The following is a 26,960-nucleotide window of genomic DNA, read 5'->3' as shown; positions in this document are numbered from 1 at the left end:
CAAACTGTAATTACTAGTTTTTGTTATTCATAGAAGTGTATTGTATTTATGTATTTTATTTAATTACTTTTCAAAGTTATATGAAGTTTACTGTGTTAAATTCCAGTACAAATGTTGCTCAATAATATAAAAATTAGTACACACGGAAACTTTATTTCATTGACCTGCTAGAAGATTTTTTACCCGATTGTACCTGTATACACGCGAGCACTGCTTACGAATGGAATCGTAAAGGTATTCTCTGTCTCTTTCTTTCCTCTAAAGACATAGTAGCTGCCTCGTTTACTGCACTGCGCAGGTAAAGGAATCTCAGCATTGATAATAAGGTTTTGATTTAGAGATTGAAAACCGACGTGAAACCAAAACTGTACACTCATATTAGTCAGGGAAAAATTCTTAACTGAATCAGGGAAAGTCAGGTATAGTCACCGGAAATGGATATAAAATTTCTGTGTGAATCTTATATGTGATACAAAAGAATCATGAACACAATCTTCTGCTATTTCTTGAAATGAGCACCATGGTGTGAGTTTAATTTCAAATATATGCATATAAATTCCTACTATAGTCGTGACGCTGTTATTCCCGGCGTGACTCCTCCTCTTTGCTTACGTCTTAGGAAGTGAAGGCTCTATAAGTCTAGGTAGGTAGGATCGTTCGCCATTTGTGTTCTTTCGTTGCCGAGCTACCATACGAGGAATCTATTTGCCACACCGTTAAACATTGTCATGTAGTAGCTCCTATGATAATAAATCAAACGCACTGTAATTCAGAAAATAATTGAGCGGCAAATAACGTCTTCGTGTGCTTTCTGCGAACGCCAACGAAAGAGCCAAAATGGCGGGCAATTATATTAAGTATTTATCGAGCCTTAAGAAATGAATAACGTCTTCCTCAGCGAATCACAAGACGCAAAAGTTTAAATATAGCCGACCTCCAACGCGATTGGCTGCCGGAAATTAGAGCGACAGGACTATAATTATGCCGTATTGTTGAACAAAATCTGGTCAAAATGAATGGAATAATATCGCTGTATGCAAGCAGATATAAGACATGCACAAAACCTCTTTACCGGTGTCAAAGAGATTGTAAATGTGTATTTCCATGAAAATCTAGAAGTAGGTTGTTTTGCAACATCACAGTATTAATTTTCTCCTTATCCTCTGGACAAATTAGAACTCAAAAAGACAAAGCGAATGTACATTTACCTTGGCTTAAAATTACCCCAGTACACCTTACTATTTACTTTTAATTAAAGTGTATGAGCTGGTTTGCGATATTTGTTTGAGAATGTCTCCTTTATTTCCCCCTCCCATTAGAGTGACTTCCTTCCAGCTCGACTCAAAGCCTGAAGGGTATTTACCTCAGAGGCCAACGCGGCATCTGAACAGCTTTGAACTCCACGTCACACGTGCTTTGGAGGCACGTCCACCGCAGCATTGTTGTCACATGCAGAACAAACATGCTGTGTACACAACCGCGAGCAGTTGCGGCGCCAGCAAATACCTGAAGATGGCTATTAATTATCACGCAGAACATAGAGCAACACTGATTCCATTCCAGTCCAACCAAAAAATAAGAAAATTCCACGACTAAAGAATATGAACAGACTTCTGTTTTTCTGACTCGTCTCAAGCGATAATTGCCTCTAATTATATTAGGTTCTATTGTGTGCAGACATCACCATAACAAAATATACAAGCAGTAGAGTAATAATAATAATAATAATAATAATAATAATAATAATAATAATAATAATAATAATAATGATTTATTTTAGCTGGCAGAGTTAAGGCCGTAAGGCCTTCTCTTCCACTCAACCAGTAAGGACAAAGTAAAATCTTTATATTGAACGGCATTTTCAAAGTACAGGGATATCATTTTATTTTTACTAACATTTTAAATATTAACCTGGCTATACCTTCAGAGAACCGGAAACACCGTTCGCTACCCTCTTCCACGGCTGGAGTTCGATGATACTGGCGTAAAACACAAACAAATCACTTTACTAGGTATAGGAGGGAAGAAAAGTACTTCATCCATTTACGTAAACTAAGAAATATCGCGATTTTGAGTTCGATAATTTTCATTAGGTTTTTATTTAATCAAAATGCAGTACTGTATTAAGAATAAGTGTTTTTACTCACGAACTGAGATATTTATGCGAACGTATTCATTATGCACTGTATATTATACTGTCTACAGCACATTAGCGTACAATATAGAGAATGAAGTTAAATTGAAAAATAATCATAATATGGATATTTAAACACATTTTTGAAAATGGTGGCCGTTCATTTCGATAGCCTACAGGCTTCAGTTCTTTTGTGCATATTATCGCACTATAGACTATTGTATCTAATTCCAATTACCAGTTTCGTCCTTCGTACTAGTAACTCATGTTGAAATAATTCTGTACCTACTCTATAAAAGAGTACTTTACGTACTGTAAATTCACTTTTGCCCGATCCGAAAAGATAAAATTACTCAGACATGCTATCTACTGTCCGTCCAAGTGGTTATGTCGCAGGATCGTAGAAAGGAGGGAAATCACGTGACAGTTAATTAGTTAACGAGGCCCTTTTATTTAAGTTATTTTAAACAGTTGTATAATATTACGTAAACGTCCAATTCCTAACAGAAATTAATGTTTTCAGAAAAGAGCTAAGACAGCCCTGCTTTTACAGAGGGGCGTGCAGAAGCAGGTGGGGGAAATCGAGATGCGACGTAGGCAAACGGACAGTACCTGTGCGAAAATATGAGTCAATATTAAAAGTTCTTTCGTCACTGGAAAACGCGAACATATTTCTGGAACGTACTATACTCAGTAACTCAGTGCTGTTTACTATAAGCAGCCTTGATTCTGCCTGGAGAACAGTTGAAACTTCATTAGTAGAAGGAGTGGGAGTGAAGTACATTCAAAAACTCAGGTACAATAAAAATTGAAGTAAAAATAAAATGATGTCCCTGTACAATTATCAGATAATGTGGCAATAGATCTGTTATTGAATATAAATGATCCGGAAAACCTATGCAGGGTGCGAATTAAGATTGCTGATGAGGTGGGGATAGAATCCTAGATAGAGAATGCCATACATAAAACTATGATTATCCTCATTCGATACGGCTCAACGCTTGGTCGCACTGAGTTGCTTGTCTTGCATCTTGATATTAATAATTATATCAATGAGCAGACTTAAGCTAAGATGTGTAGTTCCTAAGTTATTGATTGTTGTCAGCTTGCCGGTGATGATAATACATCAATATTATTTTCTTTGCTTACTTTATACTTTACTTTATAAAGTATACTCGTATTAAAAAATTATATTTTGTGAGGGGGGTAGAAGTTATCTCTGGCAGGGATGTTAATACGAATTTATGAGAGGGGGATAACTTTCCAAGAGGGGGGAAATCCCCCCCATCCATCCCGTTAATTCGCACCATGAACCTATGTAGACTACTGTACATCTTCATAGAAAACCTTTTCTACAATCTCTATGTTCGCTTCCAGTTACATATAACTTACAAGAGAAAAACCAAGTTACATACATACATACACACACACATACATACATACATACATACATACATACATACATACATACATACATACATACATACATACATACAGTCCACACCTGTGGAGTAACGGTCAGCACGCCTGGCCGCGAAACCAGGTGGCCTGGGTTCGAATCCCGGTCGGAGCAAGTTACCTGGTTGAGGTTTTTTCCGGGGTTTTCCCTCAACCCAATACGAGCAAATGCTGGGTAACTTTCGGTGCTGGACCCCGGACTCATTTCACCGGCATTATCACCTTCATGTCATTCAGACGCTAAATAACCTAGATGTTGATACAGCGTCGTAAAATAAAATAAAAACAAACAAATACATACGCACATACATACAGGGACATCATTTTATTTTTACTAACATTTTTAATATTAACTTGCCTATACCTCTGGATCAACGCCGTTTGCTACCCCCTTCCACGACTGGAGTTCGATTATCCTGGCGTAATATACAAACAGATCACTTTACTAGGTATAGGAGGGAAGAAAAGTAGTTCATCCATTTACGTAAACTAGGAACTATCGCGCTTTTGAGTTTCATTATTTTCATTAGGTTTTTGTTTAATCAAAATACAGTACTGTATTAACAATGAGTGTTTTTACTCACGAACTGATTGTCCATCTGGACCTTTTCATTATGCAGTGTATATTATACTGTCTACAGCACATTAGCGTACAATATAAAGAATGAAGTTAAATTGAAAAATAATCATAATATGGGTAATTAAACACATTTTTTTTAAATGGTGGCCGTTCATTTCGATACAGGCTTCAGTTCTAACGTGCATATTATCGCACTATAGAATACTGTACCTAATCCCAATTACCAGTTTCATCCTTCGTACTAGTAATTCATGTTGAAATAATTCTGTATGTACTCTATAAAAGAGTGCCTTACGTACTGTAAATTCAATCTTCACTTCTGCCCGATCCGAAAGGATAAAATTACTCAGACATACTATCTACTGTCTGTCCAAGCGGTTATGTCGTAGGGTCGTAGAAAGGAAGGAAATCACTTGACAGTTAATTACTTAACGAAGCCCTTTTATTTAAGTTATTTTAAACAGTTGTATAATATTACGTAGACGTCCAGTTCCTAACAGAAATTAATGTTCTCAGAAAAGAGCTAAGTCAGCCCAGCCACTAGCTGGCGAATAAAAGCTGGTGGAGGAAACCGGGATACGACGTAGGCAAATGGACGACAGTACCTCTACGAAAATGATTCAATATTGAAAGCTCTTTCGTCACTGGAAAACGCGACCATATTTTTGGAACGTACTGTTTACTATGACCGTAAGACTACTATGGCTGTATATCAGATCTTGGATCTGCGTGGAGGACGGTTGAATTTCATTAGTAGGAGGGATGGGAGTGAAGTATATTAAAAAACTCAGGTACAATAAAAATTGAAGTAAAAATAAAACGATTCCCTGTACAAGCAGTAGAGTAAGGACAGAGTAAAATGTTTATATTGAACGGCATTTTCAAAGTATAATTATCAGATAATGTGGCAACAATAGAGCTGTTATTGAATATAAATGATCCGGAAAACCTATACAGGGTGCGAATTAAAATTGCTGATGAGGTGGGATAGAATCCTAGATAGAGAATACCATACATAACATTATTATTATCCTCATTCGATACGGCTCAACGCTTGGTCGCACTGAGTTGCTTGTCTTGCATCTTGATCAGGGCCGCCGACAAGATTTATGGGCCCCTGTGCAATATTGTGATCGGGCCCCATTGAAAAAAAAAAAAAAAAGAAAAAAAGAAACTTAAAAATGACAAGTTACCAATTATTCTGACCATAATATTTATTTGCAAAATAAATAAAAGATAACCCCATACACAGATACGAATCTAAAATATACACTTTTGTTACATTGAAAACTTTTAGCAAAACTTCACATTAACACAATATATTATATTCATCACGCTTCTTTTTCAGTATGGCCTACATAGTATGTTTCGTGACGAAACTTTCGTCTTTTCGTTGTCGTTTGTTTCCTTTCGTTTTCATAAAACACTATTCTTAAACAGCTGTAATTTCTGACTTGCAGGCCAATATCAACAAACAACTCTCCTTGACTTCATTGATTACAAAATCAACAATTATATCATCAAAATTTAAAGACCTAGCAAGATCGCTCTCCAGACTAAGGAGGCCAAGGTTACTCAGTCTCTCTTGACACATTGTTACTCTGAATACATTTTTATTTACAGCTTGCTTGACGTTTCACTTGCACATGCAAAACGTTACAAGTAAGAAGAAGCATATGCACCATAACTTTCTATTTTTAAACTGAATGCCTCCAACTCAGTGTTCAGTCTTTTTTTTTATTATCCAATTTAATAAACCCTATTTCACCCTGAGGTATATTAGGGTTATAGTTGGTATCAAAATATATATTTTATAAGCAATAAACAATAATAAAATTATAATACAAAATTATGGTCAAGGTTAGAATTCACATGAATTATGTACAAGAATGCACCTTAATGAAAGAATGGATCGTTTCATAAAGCCTCAAGGCATGTCTCTATATTTATATCTAATGGTTATAGGAAGAAATATATATATATATATATATATATATATATACTAGCCGTACCCGTGCGCTCCGCTGCACCCGTTAGAAATAAATATAAAGTAATTACATAATTAAAATAGGACATTTGATCCAGGGAACATTCGTGTTTGATAGAAGGATAAATTTTTTATTATGTTACTTAATTTAAATTGTATTAAAAAAATTAAAATTCGATCATTTTGATCCAGAGACCACTCATTCGGTCATAAAAATTATTTTAGGAAATACAGGAAACGAATGCCTATCAAGTTTTCTGTGCATAAGAAGCTATTTTAATCTTACCTGTCCTCGATTCGCTCAGAAGTTACTGTAATAACATTATAGCATTATGTCCATCTAGAGAAACTACACTTTCCAATGGTGAATTAATAATTAATTATACAAATCGGTTAATTTAGCTTCTGATATTACTTCATACAAACACAGAAACATTATCTGTAGGCTATCTTTCACAGCTTTCGATTGTTGCTGTCCAAGGGCCCTTATAGACGAAGTCATTTGTTTTTTAATTCATTACACGGCCTTAGATGGCAGTTATTTTAATTTTAAAACTCACTTATCTCATTAAATATCAGTCCTATCAAACTTTTTCAAGGAATAAAACTTATCGAAAATTATTTTTAAAGACACTTTTGTTATGTAACATTTTTCACAAAAATCAATAATAAGCGAGATATTTCGATTTATTTAATTCAGGCCCCCTTATAACCCCCATTTTAAATAATGTATTTTGAATGCCATATAGCCTAAAATCTAAGTTATAACGAACTTAATTTATATTCCAATTTTCATCGAAATCCGTTCAGCCATTATCGCGTGAAAAGGTAACAAACATACAGACAGACAGACAGACATACAAACAAAAATTTCAAAAAAGCGATTTTCGGTTTCAGGGTGATTAATTATATATGTTAGGACCAATTATTTTTGGAAAATCGAAAATTACCAGAAAAATTTCGGCTACAGATTTATTATTAGTTATATATATATATATATATATATATATATATATATATATATATATATATATATATATTTATAATAGCTATTAAACATCTTATTTTAGAAGCAATAAATAGCTATACTAAGAGATGGCTTAAAATTTACGAATTAAATACATTATTTAGTAACAACAATTGGCAATAATCAGGTATTACAAGAAATGACTCAAAATTAGAAATCAAATGCCTAATTAAAATAAAAATTAAAACCAATAGTACAATATTATAGTATGCGAAATTGAAGACTTGCAGTTTCATTATAGTTGATTAGAACTAATACGATTTCCCCCCCCCCCGGAATAATTTAACATTTTACAGTTTCACGAATATTCTATTCAAGAAGGACATGAAATACTTATATTATTTGGAGTTGGTAAGTATATTGGTTAACGGTTTGGTAAATGTATAATTTAAAGTGTTCAGTAACAACTCAAGCTCGTATCTTTCACGGCAAAAGACTGGACAATCATACAATACATGTTTGACATCTTGAGATTCCTCCCCACAAATGCAAGTTGCATCGTCTTTAATAAGGAATCTATTTAAGTATCAGTGTTCAGTCTTCGTTCAGTTCTAAAAATCGCTGTTTTACGGTTTACACGCTCCTTCTTGCAACTTTTTGCATGTGCAAGTAAAACATCAAGTAAAGCCTCGCATCTACAGAGACCACTCACTATCTCTGGTCTAGTTCTCGCATGCGTCAGTTCAGAAAAATCAAGGCTTAAGCTGTTGCGTCTGGACCGGCCTTAAGGTAAGTGTCAGATAATCCTATGTCGAACCCTTGGCCCCATTTCTCCAAATATGATTCGATCAGCGCAAAAATAATGTGGAATATGAAACAGAGTTTTTAACAACCGACTGTCCACCGCTGTGGAGTAACGGTTAGCGTGTCTGATGGTGAAACGAACGGTCCCGGGTTCAAATTGTGGTTGGAACAAGTTACCTCATTGAGATTTTTCCGAAGTTTTTCCTCAACTGTTCAAGAGCAAATACTGTACTAGATACCTCTCGGCGCTGGATTCTGGACTCATTTCGCTGACATTATCGCCTTCATCTCACTCAGCTGCTAGATATCCATAGCAGTTGATGAAGCGTCGTAAAAGAACCGTCTGACTGAGAAACCATGAAAGAGGCGAAGTGTTTTTTGTGCACACGTGACAGAACTGAGCTTTCATGCAGTTCGGAAGTTGTGTGAGACAAAACATTGAGGATATCACGATATGAAAAGGCAAATTATTAATAAAATTTTATAGAGAATTGAAAACATTACTTGGAACAAAAAAAAATAATGAATTTAAAGGAAAACACTATCACCTTTACTTTTTAACTTTGCTCTAGAGTATGCCATTAGGAAAGTCCAGGATAACAGAGAGGGTTTGGAATTGAACGGGTTACATCAGCTGCTTGTCTATGCGGATGACGTGAATATGTTAGGAGAAAATCCACAAACTATTAGGGAAAATATGGGAATTTTACTTGAAGCTAGTAAAGAGATAGGTTTGGAAGTAAATCCCGAAAAGACTAAGTATATGATTATGTCTCGTGACGACAATATTGTACGAAATGGAACTATAAAATTTGGAGATTTATCCTTCGAAGATGTGGAAAAATTCAAATATCTTGGAGCAACAGTAACAAATATAAATGACACTCGGGAGGAAATTAAACACAGAATAAATATGGGAAATGCGTGTTATTATTCGGTTGAGAAGCTTTTGTCATCTAGTCTGCTGTCAAAAAATCTGAAAGTCACAATTTATAAAACAGTTATATTACCGGTTGTTCTGTATGGTTGTGAAACTTGGACTCTCACTTTGAGAGAGGAACAGAGATTAAGAGTGTTTGAGAATAAGGTGCTTAGGAAAATATTTGGGGATAAGAGGGATGAAGTTATAGGAGAATGGAGAAAGTTACATAACACAGAACTGCACGCATTATATTCTTTACCTGACATAATTAGGAACATTAAATCCAGACGTTTGAGATGGGCAGGACATGTAGCACGTATGGGCGAACCCAGAAATGCATATAGAGTGTTAGTTGGGAGGCCACAGGGGAAAAGACCTTTGGGGAGGCCGAGACGTAGGTGGGAAGATAATATTGAAATGGATTTGAGGGTGGTGGGATATGATGATAGAGAATGGATTAATTTTGCTCAGGATAGGGACCAATGGCGGGCTTATGTGAGGGCGACAATGAACCTCCGGGTTCCTTAAAAGCCAGTAAGTAAGCAAAGGAAATCAATGCAAAAATAATAATAATAAATAATGGGTGAGTTATTTATGTAAAAAGTATTCTTGTAGTTAATATTATAATTAAGATATATTTTTAAATTCAAGGAATAGCTTATTTAAAATATTAATTTTGGGGATTAATGAAAAGATATAAATATATTTTCTCTGAAGTTTTGAAAGTAACTGCTTGAGAAAATCGACCGAAGGTTCTTGTAATAATCGCATCACCACCACAACCACGATGATCACCATACTACCACCATTCCTGTTTATACAATACTTTAAGTAACAAAATCTGTTACGTTTTCTGCAGTTGAATTACTTCATGATACGAGAATGTCTGTTCATCTTGAAACGAATTTAGAAAGGGTTTGGATTAATTATACTTCTGCAAATATTCGAGTTGTGTTTATTATGATTTATTTTACTCAATTACCGGAGAAAACCCTACGCTTTACGCAATTTCTTTGTTAATATTATTTCTGCTCTTGATACTCCTTCAACAGCACGAACAAATTTAATTATATCTGCCTTAATTATGTTTTCATCTCTTGAAAATTTACATTTATGACATTTTCATATTTTGTTTCATATCGTTTGCCTACAGTCAAATGGGATTGTATTTGCAATAATTAATTGGTTAGCTTGTTTTATTTCTCTGAATTTGATAATATTACTTGTTCTCATTTAAGCAGCTATCCAGGTTTGAAATGTCGAATAAACCCTCCAACAGGAATTTCAAGCGCCTGTTAGTTTGTTCACAAACTTGTGTTGAATAATACCGATTTTTGTTACCTAAAAATAATAGGTCTAATAAAATAAATAATATGCTTTACAGCCATTCCTGTTGGTGTAATGGTCATTATGGTTACTATTGAACCCAAATTTTACAAATTCAAAGACGAGAGAGAGCGATGAATTTTAAAGGACAAAAAAAAAATCTTGACAATGGGTTCCAGACTTAGGAAGTTACGCGTAAAAGTTAACTTCTACAAGACGCGTAAAGTACGCGTAAAAATGTGTCATTTATATCATAAAATATAAAAAAGTAATAAATTCAAAACTTGTTGTAATACCACAGTCAAGTATATACAGTCATGAAGCATGAGGTGAGGGTGCTAGGAACAATAGACCGTGCAGGTAGTATTTCGCATTGTCTGTAATGAGGCGTTATTAGCTATCCTAGTGGTTAACAACTATCTATGGATGCATGTTTACTACGTATTGAGCTTCGTGACTATATACAGGATGTTTAAAAAATACGGGGCATAATTTCAGGTATGTATTTCCCACATGTAGACAATCAAAATAGTTCATTGCAACATGTGTCCGTAAATGCTTTATTTCCGAGTTATGGCCTTCACAACATTAAAATTCACCGGAACGTTTTTCTTTCCGCAGGTCGTTGCCGTCAAAGGAGACATTAAGAGGGCACTCTGACAGTTCATTCCGAGGCGAAGGTTACATTCAGTGTTGTGTAGGCGTTAGACTGTGCGACATGTATTCAAATCAAGAGCTGGCAGAGATACACTTCATGTACGGTAAGGCGGCCGCAATGCTGCGCTGGCTCGTCGTTTGTACCAGGAGAGGTACCCACAGCGACAATGTCCAGATCGGAAGACATTTCTACGTCTCCATTACCGTCTGTGCGAGTATGGAAAATTTAACTCTCCTGGTTTGGGAAGGGGACGACCAAGATCTACAACTCCAGAAGTACAGGAGGAGATTCTGGAGGCTGTGAACATGACTCCTTCTATCAGCACACGAAGGGTAGCGTTGCAAGTCAATGTTCCTCATACGACTGTCTGGAGACTGTTGAAAGAGTATCAATTGTATCCTTATCATTTGCAACGTGTACAGGCCCTGTCACCAGCAGATTACTCTGCACGAGTTAGGTTCTGTCAGTGGTTCTTGCAGTAGTGTGGTGTAAATCCGAACTTTCCTGCCTTAGTATTATTTACAGATGAAGCACAGTTCACACGAGATGGCATAACAAATTTCCACAATCAGCATGTATGGGCGTATGAAAACCCACGTGCAACTAGTTGAAACAGAGCTTCCGGGCTAAGATGCCGTGGTCTACTGGTGCTGACGTTACCAGACGTTTCGTCTACTTCTACGGCAGACATCTTCAGTGGTTAGGATCCTCGGTCGAAGTCTTCCGCTCGGGACACCTGTAGCAACTGATGACATGACTCGAAAAAAAAATCGAAAATCGAAGGAGAATTGGGAGGAAAATTTAAAAGGTACGCAAAACGCGTCCTTGCAAGTGGGTTGGGGGCTGTACAAAACTAAATATGTGAGCTCCAAGCCTGTTGGCCACTAGTCTCACTCCGGGTTACGCTGCTCCCCTGAAGGAGCTCTAGAAAATTTTGAAGGGGAAGCCGAAATTGGACGTAACCTCTTAGGTACCACATACGCGGAGACATGACTGGTTGCTCGTCCTTATTTATAGCGCCGAGACTTGGTGTTCCGTTGTCGCGGCGGTCCGCGCCCGTCAGATCGTGACCTTGGACTGGCCGTGGCGTTGATTGGTCGCGGCGGCTCGCACCTGCTCGGTCCCGGTGGCCTTGGGCTGGTCGTGGCGCACAGTTGTTGCGGCGGTCCGCGCTCGCTAGAGTGCGGTGACCTTGGGCTGGTTGTTGTGTTCCAATATCGTGGCGGACAGCACTCGCAGGATTTCGGTTTCCATCCGTCGTACCGTCGCTGTGTACAGGTTTTGTACGAGTCCGTTTCAGGACAGGATGCCAGCAGTTGTTAAGTTTCAGACCCTCTTCTTTACGGTTGAAATTGTTTGGATGTTTATGGATTTCAATCGCTTCCCTGAATAGGCGGGGGAAGTAATTGGACGTGTTACTGAGGATGTCTGTTTCTCGGAACTGTATGTCGTGCCTCCCATCCTGAAACGCATGTTCCGCCACTGCAGATTTATCCAGCTGTCCCAATCTGCAGTTCCGTTCGTGTTCCACTAGTCTAGTTTTGACGCTACGTTGTGTAGTGCCTATGTATACGGCACCGCAGGAGCACGGAATCCTGTATACACCTGCGGCAACCAACTTGTCTCTCTTGTCCTTTACCGATCTCAGCATGTTACGGACTTGTTGGGTCGGCAGGAAAACCGTGCCTACATCGTGCCGTTTTAATATCTTGCCGATCCGGTCCGTGACATTATGATGATACGGGAGGAAGACCGTGCCCTTCTTCTTCTGCTGGACTAGAGTGTGGCTTTGGAATGGTCCGTTCAGATCTCTCCTGGGATGCATGGCCCTCCTAATCTCCGGAGCTGAGTACCCGTTACTGCTTAGCGCAGCTCTTAAGTGGGCCATTTCTTGTCGGAGATATTGTGGTTCTGAGATTTTCCGCGCTCGCTCAATCGGAGTCTTCATCATGGCTCGTTTTTGACCAGGATGATTGTTTGAGCTCTTGTGTAGGTATCCACCCACACCGATAGATACCAGTCATGTCACCCCCTCGCGTATGTGGTACCTAAGAGGTTACGTCCAATTTCGGCTTCCCCTTCAAAATTTTCTAGAGCTCCTTCAGGGGAGCAGCGTAACCCGGAGTGAGACTAGTGGCCAACAGGCTTGGAGCTCACATATTTAATTTTGTACAGCCCCCAACCCCTTGCAAGGACGCGTTTTGCGTACCTTTTAAATTTTCCTCCCAATTCTCCTTCGATTTTTCGAATTTCGAGTCATGTCATCAGTTGCTACAGGTATCTCGAGCAGAAGACTTCGACCGAGGATACCTAACCACTGAAGATGTCTGCCGTAGAAGTAGACGAAACGTCTGGTAACGTCAGCACCAGTAGACCACGGCATCTTAGCCCGGAAGCTCTGTTTCAACTAGACACCGGCCGTGAAAGCCTGCATGCTAAGACCACGTGCAACTGTTCCATCTCATCACCAGGTGCGGTTCTTCCTCAACATGTGGGCCGGTATCATTGGTGATCGATTAGTTGGACCCCATGTACTTGTAAACAGACTTACGGGGCAGGCGTACACAAACTTCCTGGAAAACACCATACCTCATGTTTTAGAAGACACTCCACTGATCAATCGTCAACACATTCACTTCTTGCATGATGGCGCTCACTTCAGTCGTACGGCTCGCCGGTACTTGGATCGAAGGTTTCCTGATCGATGGATAGGTAGAGGTGGCCCAATTGCTTGGCCTCCACGCTCACCTGATCTGAACCCTCTCGATTTCTACTTGTGGGGCCATTTAAAATCATTGGTTTATTCGTCTCCGGTGCCTGATTTGGAATCCCTTCGGAATCGAATTGTGGCATGTTCTGAGGACATACGCAATACTCCTGGAGTTTGGGATCGTGTTCGCAGGTCAATGAGACATCGATGTGAGGTCTGTATTCAAGCAGGAGGTGGACATTTTGAACATCTTCTGTAATGACAACGACCTGCGGAAAGAAAAACGTTCCGGTGAATTTCAATGTTGTGAAGGCCATAACTCGGAAATGAAGGATTTCCGGACACATGTTGTAATGAACTATTTTGATTGTCTACATGTGGGAAATACATACCTGAAATTATGCCCCGTATTTTTTAAACATCCTGTATACTAGACTGTGGTAATACGATAAATATTTACAAAGTGTTCAATATTGTTACTCGAGTTGCCAGACTACCAATATCCTCCTGAGCCCAGAGAATATAGTACACTATACCATACTTTATACATGATTATTATGTGTACACGCCCGAAGTCTGGTATAATATATCTGTATTTGTGTCCTAACTATAACCCGCATAATTTTTTTATCATTTTTCCTCATACCCAGTGCTGGATTTAGAGTTGCCTAAGGCGACAATTTCCAGGAGGGGGCGGCATTTTCTCTCTTCCCCCCTCCTTTTTTCAACAGTGAAATTTGTTTTTAAACACTTGTTGGTAAATCTTTTCTGTAGTTTGTTCTTGAACACCTTGTGGAAGTCAGATATTGTTTGTTATCATATTAATCGTGGTCGTGGCGAGAGTAAAAGGAAAGTATGCAGTTACATAGTTATATTACAATGCCGGTATCACGTTATTATACAATGAAACTGCTTGTATAAACAAAAATGCACTGCTGAAAAACAAAGTGGATGTGTTTATTATATTATCGCTATGAATAGTAACCACAACTCTCAGTTACATTTTCAATATATCGTCAAAATATTATTTCATCACTTTCCAGGATGTGCACTGTGTAATTCGATGTGAAATATTTATTCCGCAAAGAGTTGGAGTTTATTTTTTAATTTACTTTATACTTCCTATCGAAGTAAGAAATACTCGTAATAATTATACCACCAACAAAACCAATAATTTTCTTTCAACAGTGAATAAGTTTGAATATAATATTTCGTTGCATCGAGTCTGATATGCTTCTTCAGATCGACATTGTTGATGAGAAGCAATGAATTATGAATAAAATAAATACTTACTTACTTACAAATGGCTTATAAGGAACCCGCAGGTTCATTGCCGCCCTCACATAAGCCCAACATCAGTCCCTATCTTGTGCAGTATCAATCCAGTCTATATCATCATATCCTACCTCCATCAAATCCATTTTAATATTATCCTCCCATCTACGTCTCGGCCTCCCCCGATCTCCCAACTAACACTCTATATGTATTTCTGGATTCGCCCATACGTGCTACATGCCCTGCGCATCTCAAACGTCTGGATGTAATGTTCCTAACTATGTCAGGTGAAGAATATAATGCTTGCAGTTCTGTGTTGTGTAACTTTCTCCATTCTCCTGTAATGTCATCCCTCTTAGCCCCAAATATTTTCCTGAGAATATTATTCTCAAATACCCTTAATCTCTGTTCCTCTCTCAAAGTGAGAGTCCAAGTTTCACAACCATACAGAACAACCGGTAATATAACTGTTTTATAAATTCCAACTTTCAGATTTTTTGACAGCAGACTAGATGACAAAAGCTTCTCAACCGAATAATAACACACATTTCTCATATTTATTCTGTGTTTAATTTCCTCTGGAGTGTCACTTATATTTGTTACTGTTGCTCCAAGATATTTGAATTTTTCAACCTCTTCGAAGTATAAATCTCCAATTTTTATGTTTCCATTTCGCAGAATATTTTGGTCACGAGACATAATCATATACTTTGTCTTTTCGGGATTGACTTCCAAACCTATCGCTTTACTTGCTTCAAGTAAAATTCCCGTGTTTTCCCTAATCGTTTGTGAGTTTTCTCCTAACATATTCACGTCATCCGCATAGACAAAAAACTGATGTATCCCTTTCAATTCCAAACCCTGTCTGTTATCCTGAACTTTCCTAGTGGCATATTCTAGAGCAAAGTTAAAAAGTAAAGGTGATAGTGCATCTCCTTGCTTTAGCCCACAGTGAATTGGAGAAGCATCAGATAGAAATTGGCCTATCAGGACTTTGCTGTAAGTTTCACTGAGACACATTTTAATTAATCGAACTAGTTTCTTGGAAATACCAAATTCAATAAGAATATTATATAAATCTTCTCTCTTAACAAGAGTCATATGCCTTTTTGAAATCTATGAATAACTGGTGTACTGTACCCTAAATACTCCTTTATAAAATACACTTTCTTCATCATATGAAGATAAACAGAAAGTATATAGCCTACATATGAAATGACTAACTCTAGACTTGAACATAAATATGTAAGTAAGCGGTGCTAAAATGTTTATGCAAAAAACAAATTGATTTGTTGATATTAAAAATTCTTCCTTCTCTTTTCCTCATGTTCTTTATTATTGTATCTGGCATTGGTCTAAGAAACTAATGGATTTAGTTCACTTCTGGTAACAAGATCTCCAATTTTAGCCGGAAAGTCATTGAACTCTTTGCTGAAAATTACAGGAAAATAGAATTCAAGTATAGAACAGTTTAGAAAACTTCAAAGTTTCGTGAATTTACTATAATAATTTATTGCTAGGTCTATTATTATTATTATTATTATTATTATTATTATTATTATTATTATTATTATTACTTATATAAAATATTCACGATATAAAACGATACATTATCGTTACTTTTCGTTTCTGACTTTAATGTTCTGGCACTACTGAGACAAAGTGGTTTCAGCCGCCACTGCAGATTAGTGTTTCTCGTTGTTGCTCAAGCATTGTACTGAACTCGTTGATTGAAATAGTGCGAGTAAAATGTTTTTTTTTTTTATTTAACTTTCCCATGTCGGATGTGGAAATGTAAGCGAGTCGCAATTTAGCTTGTATTATGTTATCACGTCGGATTCAAAAGGCCTAATTCAGACATCTGACTCATCCATCGAAACGCAGTCTAGCAATTCTATCCATTGTTATGGCGTCAAGGGATGAAATTGTTTCATTTACACAACAAAGCAAACACAAAAAATTGTGTAGTCCATGTATATCCCGTAATATTAGACAGTTGACCAACATTTGTATTGCGTCAGTCTACTATAAACATCTCTCTTGTCGTTGCATAGTTATTACATCACCACTCCAAGCGTTTGGTTCAGTTGCTAATAGAGCGTTCCGTCCTCCCTTTCACTGCAATACTTTACAGTTGTCTGCGTCACGGTATGGCCACAGTGTAAGGCCGATAATGTGTAGGATTACTCGGTGTACTCACAATTTCCTGGCATAATCTGTGTCACATTATTATTATTATTTTGTCGTTTCATTACACGCAACAGAGATAAGTACACTGCGATAAAAGGTCACAAAATTAAATTGTAAAGCAAATGTGGATTGTACAGGGACATCATTTTATTTTACTTCAATTTTTATTGTACCTAAGTTTTTGAATGTACTTCACTCCCACCCCTTCTACTAATGACGTTCCAACTGTCCTGCACACAGAACCAAGACCGCAGTGAGTTAGTGAGTAAAGTATGTTTCAGAAATATGTTCGCTTTTCCAGTGACGTAAGAGCTTTCAATATTGAATCATATTTTCGGACAGGTACTGTCGTCCGTTTGCCTACGTCGCATCCCGATTTCCTCCCACTTGCTTCTGTTCGCCCCTCTGTAAGGGCTAGTTGCTGAGCTGTCTTAGATCTTTTCTGAAAACAATTTCTATTAGAAATTGGACGTCTACTTAATATTATACAACTGTTTAAAATAACTTAAATAAAAGGGCCTTGTTGAGTAATTAACTGTCACGTGATTTTCCCCCTTTCTACGACCCTGCGACATAACCACTTAGAGGACAGTAGATAGTATGTCTGAGTAATTTTATCTGTGCGGGTCGGGCAGAAGTGAAGATTGAATTTACAGTACGCAAGGTACTCTTTTATAGAGTAGGTACAGAATTATTTCAACATGAGTTACTAGTACGGAGAACGAAACAGGTAATAATTGGAATTAGATACAATAGTCTATCGTGCGATAATATGCACAAAAGAACTGAAGCCTGTATCGAAATGAACGGCCACTATTTTCAAAAATGTGTTTAAATATCCATATTTTGATTATTTTTCAATTTAAATTCATTCTCTATATTGTAGCTAATGTGCTGTAGACAGTATAATATACACTGCATAATGAATACATTCGCATGGATAGCTCAGTTCGTGAGTAAAAACACTTACTGTTAATACAGTACTGTATTTTGATTAAACAAAAACCTAATGAAAATTATCAAACTCAAAATTGCGATATTTCCTAGTTTACGTAAATGGATGAACTACTTTTCTTCCCTCCTATACCTAGTAAAGAGATTTGTTTATATTTTACGCCAGTATCATCGAACTCCAGTCGTGGAAGGGGGTAGCAAACTGTGTTTCCGGTTCTCGATCCGTTAATTCAAAGGTATAGCCAGGTTAATATTAAATATGTTAGTAAAAATAAAATGATGTCCCTGTAGCTGCATATGTGCTACAGTGCTGGTCTTCCATCCAGATGGTCCGGGTTCGATTCCTGGTTAGGTCTGGGTGCGATTTATGGTGGATAAAACAGACGTTGCAGAGAGTTTTTCTCGGACTATTCCCACTTACTCTTTCATTTCACCAACACACTCCACTTCACCCTCATTTCTTCATCTCTAAGGTCAAATGGAACTAATATCATACAGTAAAAAAAAGTCGGGCTTAATTTGACACAAACTTTAAAATACATTTATTGTATGTATTGTATTTGTATGAAGTTTGATAAATTGTTGACTGAAATTATATAACAAAATATTTTAATATTTAATTCCAACTTATCTGAAACTAAACCTCAATATAACTTTCAAAAATTTCTGAAACTCATATATCAGCTCTTCCCAAAGTGTGGGTCGCGACCCCCAGGGGATCGTGTAAGGGTTTGAGAGGGGTCGCGAGATGATCTACAAAATTAGTCAAAAAGTTGATTAACATTTATTCTGTGTTTAGAAACAAACAATATTGAACATAAGAATAAAAAATGTTTCAGTAGGTCTAGTTACAATAGTAAAAAATAATTAATGCGATTAATGTGCCTGTTTTTCAGAAAGCAGCTTCTCAAATCTGGTCTCAGCATTTCATACACACACAGTGATATCATCTTAAAGTTCAAGAAAATTTCTCATTTTTGTTTTTATGGTGAACATAGACGAGAAACTCATTTTGCATAAATACAAGGTTGCAAATATTTAAAAATTTAAGAATTGCATATTTTTGCAAGAATAATGTATTGTATTCTTGCATTCTTTTGCTTCAAAATTGGTTTACGCTCTGCGAAAAGAGTATAGCCTAATTTAAACATTCCATTTCTAGATACATATTTTAATGAGATTTTTCTTCATAGTTTCTGGAATTTCAACCAGTTGAATGCAACTACCTAAAAACGGATTCATCAGCTTTGTAATAGTCGTAATTGTTTTCAGTTTCTTCCGGAATGTACTCAAAAAGTTGTTGATTAAAATTGTGGAAATTTGGTTGCATATGCGCAAAAACACAGTATTTGTCTGTCATATGTAGCGAAATTTTCTATGAGCCCTTTAATAAACTGGAATGAATCAAATACATTTTTCTCAAATGATATTGACCAGCCGTTAATTTTATCTCTAGCTGTTATAATGTTAACAACTTGGCCTTGCAAACTATTATTCAAAACGCGTTCAGTCCATTTTTATGAAAGCGCTGGACTAATAGTTTTTTATCCACCGGTCTACGGACTGAGCTTTTTTTCAAATGATATACACAATAACACAAATTTTTAGACAAGGATTGGCGCTGTTTTGGAAAAAAAGACGCTTTATAATGTTACACTATCTACCAAAAAGTAATTGGGCACTGTTTTTGCAACTTTACAATCTCGTGCTACCACCTCTTGTTGCTATAACAGCAGCCACCCTGTCAGGCATGTTCTCCACTAGTTTGTGTCGGATATCCACTGGAATGCGTCGCCATTCCTCTTGCAACATGGCACTCAGTTGGACAATGGAAGTTGGCCGCATCTCCCGAGACCTCAATCGCCGGTTCATTCCCCCCCAAAGGTGCTCAATGGGATTGAGATCAGGACTCTGTGCAGGCCGGTCCAACCGGTGAACATTATTGTCTGCATACCACTGCATAGTAACCGCCGAAACATTCGGCCAACTTCCATTGTTCAACTGAGTGCCATGTCGCAAGAGGAATGGCGACGCATTCCAGTGGATATCCTACACAAACTAGTTGAGAGCATGCCTGACAGGGTGGCTGCTGTTATAGCAACAAGAGGTGGTACCACGAGACTCTAAAGGGGCAAAAACAGTGCCCAATTACTTTTTGGTACATAGTGTATAAATTTAATCTAAAAAAATCATATAAAATATATGTACAAATAATAAAACTGACCTAATGGACTGAATTAGTATTGGAATCACATTCTTCAATTGTACAGGTATATTAAAAGTTCAAGAAAGCCATTTTCCATGTGATAAAGAGTATTTTCACATAACTAACGTATACCTTCACAAATTTTGCTGAAAATAAGAGTTTGCAACGTTCTTCCTTTGATGGAATTTACTACTTTATATTGAATTACGAGTATTACACAGTGATAATAGTTTGAAGTACTAGACACGATGTTTACCTAATATTTCGTGTAATTGTTCCACCATATATGATTCAATTTGGTCATACTTTGGGTGGTGTCCACTGATTTTGAGTAAAATTATCATACATCTTGGTTACAAAACTTTTAACACTGTATCACTTCGGAATATGTATGATAAGAACTTTCTTGTGTTAAATTTTAACGTACCTTGTTAACATGTTTCGACCTATTTTCGGTCATCTTCAGAATTGGTCGTTGTTGGTCTTGGCGCCTCTTGTTTCCTGTGTGGGTGCGTTCGTAGTGTAGAGTCAAAGAGTGTATGTGTTTTGAAATTGAGTTGTGTGTCGAGAATATCGTTGGGGTGTGTTTTCGTGTGTCTGTATATTTGATATTGTTCTAGTGTGTTGAGTTTCTGGATTTTTGATTGGATGTACAGTATTTCCATGTCTGTGTTGATGTGTCTGTAGGTGTGGTTGGCATTTGTGATGTGTTCTGCATATATGGAGATGTTTTGTAATTTTGTTATGGCTGTGATGTGTTCTTTGTAACGTGTTTGAAATGATCTGCCTGTCTGTCCTATGTAGAAGTTGTTGCAGGTGTTACATTTGAGTTTGTATACGCCTGTGTGGTTGTATTTGTTTGCTTGTGTTGTTTGTGTGTTGAGATGTTTTTGTAGAGTGTTATTTGTTCTGTATGCGATGTTGTAGTTTAATTTCTTGAATGAGGTTGCAATTTTATGTGTGCAATCTGCAATTTTATCATTATTTTCGATTTTGTAAGGATTTATATTTTTCGAATGGGGTTTAGTACTGGTCGCAAAAGAAAGTCTCTACCAAAAGTGGGTCGCTTCTTCAGAAGTTTGGGAACCACTGTCATATATTATGTAGTTTTCCTAATTTACAAAGCCAGCTAAGGATGTGGCTTGTACGTGACCCCGAGTTACCTAATTTCGTGATGTACGTCTATTCTGCGGCCGCTTCTTATACCGTGTGCCTTGGGCTGTCGTTCTTTTCTTACTTTACGATTCGTAGACAGGGGTGATGTTTCCCACACTCCAGTGTAAAGTGTTGCTGTAGCCCTTTGATCTTGAGGAGGAATGGGAGAGGATACTGAATTGCATTTCACGTTGGGATCATCTTCAATATTAGGCCTAGAAGCTGATGGATCAGTCTCTAAAACCTCTACCACAAAGTCGCCAGCTTAAACACTTTCGCATTAAGGGGTCATTTACTATTAGCATCTCTTTCTACGATCCGATTTAGTTAAGTCCTACCTTACAAAGTGTTTAACAAAGTTTTCTGGCAAAGTTATGAAATCTCCTGATTCACTCTTGTATTTAAAAATTAATTCATGCAATTGTTCTTCTAATTATTGTAACTGTTCTATTCTGAAAGAATTTCCTCAAGTTAAGTAAGGTAGACCAAGATAATTGTAAACACTTTTCACTGATTTCAAATATATTTCAACATTACACAACCCTCAGTAACGGTAAGCATGACAAAGAAACATTATGTTATTTTTATATCTTTCTTTTCCCTGAAAATGGCTTTAAAATAATAAGGTTGACTTTTTTCCAGCTTTTAATTGCTGGTTTACATTTACCCCACCTGATTACATTTACCCCTTTGAGAGGAGGGTAATTGTAAACACCAATTTTCGCACGGGCTATCAGACACTGAACATTTTTTGTTCTGTTTCAGAAGAAAGAGATGTACTCCTTCCAACTCCAACTCCAATTTTGGTCACTGGTATATTTCGTCCCTTTAACCTATGATATATGACGATATAGGAACTCAGTACCTCTCCTGAGCTTCACGATAACTGTAGTTACCATTTTTCACATCTGTGACAACCCTTTATAAATCCTTTACAGTGTAGTTGGGTGGGGGTCTCTTTGATTACTGAAAAGTACGAAATGTAACCATAGTAAAACATGTTTACAATTTATCCCCAAGCAATTAAAACTATGGGGCAAATGTAAACACGTCATAATTTAATGAACTGAGGTTATGGGAAATCTCAAAACTATTGTAATAAATGTTAATTACTATGCATTACTCATAAAAACAACATATTCTTAAAAAATAGCACTGTACGTTTACTTACAATGCCAAAAATGAAGATGAAGGAAAATTCTCGTCTTCTCTATTCCTCGATTCTATTATAATACATTTACCACGCTTGTATCGCAATATCCTATTCCGTATCTATACCTATCAGCCAAAACCTCAATCAAAGGTAAGTTTCAATGTGTGAATCAAAATGTGTTAAAAAGCTACAAAGCCTTCTCGCTGCAAACGGTAAATATTTTCAGTATCTTCTTTTGAAAGGTAAACATTTTAAGCATGTTCACATTTATAAATTATACAAATATAGTACTACTTGAGCCCTGTTCTTTCATCCAATTTTATTATTCTTCTATTTACTTCGAAGAAATGGGTCTGCACATCTATTTCGTTACGAGCCGCCGATATTGCAGCTGGCCAAGTACGAGCTGGTGCTCCCCCACTCTGCTTCAGCGAGCGACGTCAAACAAATGAATGGCTATGTGTATAGAAACTATTTTTACACAGTAAAGTGACGGATAACTCCTCAATTTGTACTTGTTGGTCATGAATCATCCTGTAAAACTTTGTTTATTATCCGGCGTTGTAACATTATCAAACCATTCATATTCCATCCCAATATTTTTCACACTACTAGAAGCCTCCATATGTCAATGTCTTTTTAAAGGTAATTCCGAATCTACAGGATAATTCACGAGAATATACCGTCCCTTATGGAGCTTATTTCCGAAGACATTCTGAGCAAAAAATGTCATATAAACATTGTCCTGATCTCAATATTTTCAGAGTTACATTAATTTGAAGTTATTAGTAAAATACCTTTTCTCTTTAGTTTTAAAGGTAAAAAAATATTACAAGTAGAGAATGAATTATTTAGAAGTGTCATTTCTTTAATTGGCTAGTGTTCTGAAGGTAAAAATGTGTTGTTAATTGTTTTGCACATATTTTATTTTTCAATTTTTAACTAAAAATGAATTCTTACGCACTTACCACAGAAATTGTTACAAATCATACGACTTTAGGAACTTGATTCTTTACACTTTAATTATACATCTTAATGTACAGTCTTAAAGAATTTACAAGAGTGGCGTAATTTGTAACAATTGTTGTGACAAATGCGTAAGAAAATGTAATTATGTAGTTAAAAATCGAAAAAAAGAATTCTGTACGAAGCAACTATGGAATTCACAACACATTTTTAGTTTCAGAATACTAGCTAATTAAAGAAATAATACTCCTAAATAGTTCATTCTTTATCTGCAATATTCTTTTACCCTTAAAACTCAAGAATAATGGTATTTTGCAAACAACTTGAAATTAGTGTAATTCTGAAAATATTGAGATTAGGATAAATGCTTATACGACATTTTTTGCTTAGAATGTCTTCGGAAATAAGCTCCGTAAGGGACGGTAAATCTTCGTGAATCACCCTGTATATTATTGAACGTCCGAATACAATGTAACATAAATTTCAGTCAAACTATTTAAGCCTTCCTTCTCTGTTTAGCCTCATTAAGAACACTAGATCTGTTCAGGGTATTTATGTGTACGAAGAGGCGTACTCAGGTAATTATATTTACTAGAAAAATAACTATAATAGCAGTGGCGGCTCGTGTGTATATTTTTTTGGTTGGGCACCTCAATAATTTATTTTGAATTCGGTTATTCATGCAATATAAATAGGTCTACGTTCATATTCATGCAAAATTATTATTATTGGTATTAATAGACAGGAATAATTCAGACAAAGTTAGTTATAAATGGATCACAGATCGAGTGGAAAACTTCAGTAAAGTGTTCAGGAATAACGCTATACAAACGGCTTACATTCGCGAAACATGTAGGAAATGAACTCATACTTGCCAATGATAGAATGGTGGAGCTTTATCCAGTTTTAAATAAAAGTCGAAACTTAAACATTCAACAGTCCTAATCTTGTACGAAACAATTAAGCCAGTAATAACGTATGCTTGTCCTGCTTGGGGACATCCACCAATTACAGTTCTTAAAAGATTCAGATATTTCAAACATAATACTAAGATTCATTACTGAACTTTCCAGAGTAACTTTCCCACTTTCCTTCACTAGAAACTGTCGTCAGGAGTGATGAAGAAAATCTTCTTATCAAATAATAATAATAATAATAATAATAATAATAATAATAATAATAATAATAATAATAATAATTTATTTTAGCTGGCAGAATTAAGGCCGTAAGGCCTTCTCTTCCACTCAACCAGCAAAAAGTATACATACATATGTATGACCTTACAAAGAATTCAACAATTTGATTTAAATAAGAGTTGCATGTATACAAGAGTTATTTACGAATTAAACAACAAAATACTATGAACTATAGTCGACCTGGTTAGCGAGTTGGTATAGTTCTGGCCTTCTATGCCCAATTTGCGGGTTCGATCCCGGGCCAGGTCGATGGCATTTAAGTGTGCTTAAATGCGACAGGCTCATGTCAGTAGATTTACTGGCATGTAAAAGAACTTCTGCGGGATAAAATTCCGGCACATCCGGCGACGCTGATATAACCTCTGCAGTTGCGAGCGTCGTTAAATAAATATAACATTTTTTAACACTATGAACAATTAATTAAACACTGAAATACAAACTATGTAGTAGAATTAAGCTAAAATATATAGAATGTTAATATATTTCAAATAATGTTAGATAATAGAAAGAGATTATTATGAGACAATTTTGAAAATACAGCACTATCAGGATGCATATCTAAAGGAAGGAGTAACAATGTAGACAGTGATAGTTTAAGTCAGTATGATTGGAGTGAAATGCTAAGAAGGTTATCTTTTAAGCTATTTTTAAAAGTGTTTATTGTCTTGCAGCCCCTAATACTTTGTGACAGGGAATTCCATTGTCGCGAGGTGGATACTGTAAAAGATGATGAATAATGAGATGTTCTATGAAGAGGTATACTTAACGCGCCACAGATAAGTGATCTGGTATTTACGTCGTGGTTAGAGTATAGATAAGAGAAACGAGACGAAAGGTAATTTGGTGTTGAAGTGTGCAGAATTCGAAAGAGTAAAGACAAAGAATGTAAAGTTCTACGTTCTTTAAGTCGGAGACATAATGCATATAAATTTGAACCAGTTTTTAATGCAAGAAAGAAGTATCAAAACTCTAAAATATAGGGCTTTTCTTCAAGACGTTTCAACAGAATTCACTGGTAGGTTTGGACAGATAGTGACAATGGACAAGGACTGGAGTGTTTCTGCAATCCTTTTGGCTTGCAGCCAATAGAAGCTGCTGAAGGTTTGGAGCTTCAATTAATAAATCTACAGAACAGCACGCCACTTAGAGTTTCGGTGAAATCAGGAATCTAATTGCTCGCTATGCTGTCTAAGTCAGAATTTAAAAATCTACGCTTATTTGCCTCCTGTTTAGTAACAATATTTCTTTCTACATAATGCATCTAAATTTGAACCAGATTTTAATGCAAGAAAGAAGTATCAAAACTCTAAACGTACAGAAAGACTTCAAGAGTAAGTTTATTTCATTTTCCATGAAATGTAAAACAATTACTTCCTTCAATTTGTGATTGTTTAGAAATATAGGACATTGTCTTCTGAGAATAGAAGAATACTCTTTAATTTATAAACAATTGCAAACTCTCATGTTCTATGTTTCAAATAAGACAAATATTAACAAATAGTGTAATAATAAATACCGGTGTTGTAGCTTGAAAAGTTTGTGTTCAAGTTATGTTTCCAGTACTACAAAATATCGTGTCCTAATTAAGAAAGCTTGGCAAAAATAGAATATTAGTTTGTGTTTAGCTACAGTTTGTATAAAACTACTATAATTAATGCACCATGTGTAATTCTGATATACAAATCATGGATTACACGTCAGATCACCTGCATGAACCGCCAGAGCGCACGCTGGCAATGGACTGCTTCTGCAGCATAAATACAAACAACTTGTAATTGCTGCGGCTGGCTCCGTGTGTCTTTCTTTACGTCAAGGTTTTTATCTCTTCGTGAACACGAATTGCTCATCCATGGTCATAAGCAGAGACCGGAAGTTTAGACATTATGAATCATTAAAATAGGCAGGTAACAGGCACCATAAATAGCTAAAATAGGCAGGAAAAGGCATTATAAATAGCTAAAATACGTAATAAAAGGCAATTACAAAAACCTTGCACTAGACCCACAACCTTACACTTTCCACAAAGGGATTTCGCAGCAAGAAAAGCTTTACATACGTCGAATGCAAATTGAGATTTTCGACTCTATGTTGCAATTACTGTTGGAAGCAAAGAAATCTTCTTCCCAGTAGCCTTGGAAAGTGCATTTTTGTGTTTGGTTGTACTGATAATATGTTGCGATATGAAATATTTAGCTAGCTACAACAACGTCGCAATGAAAACTGAAAGAAAAATAACCGTTAAAAATAAAGTTAGACCCGCACTCATTGTTGCCTTGTCAAATAAACACAAGCTATAATTAAAACTCTTACTGTTATACT

Source organism: Periplaneta americana, chromosome 3 (assembly GCF_040183065.1).
Source record: "Periplaneta americana isolate PAMFEO1 chromosome 3, P.americana_PAMFEO1_priV1, whole genome shotgun sequence".
NCBI lineage: Eukaryota > Metazoa > Arthropoda > Insecta > Blattodea > Blattidae > Periplaneta > Periplaneta americana.
The sequence above is the reverse complement of the archived record's forward strand: the minus strand, read 5'-3'. Positions refer to the sequence as shown.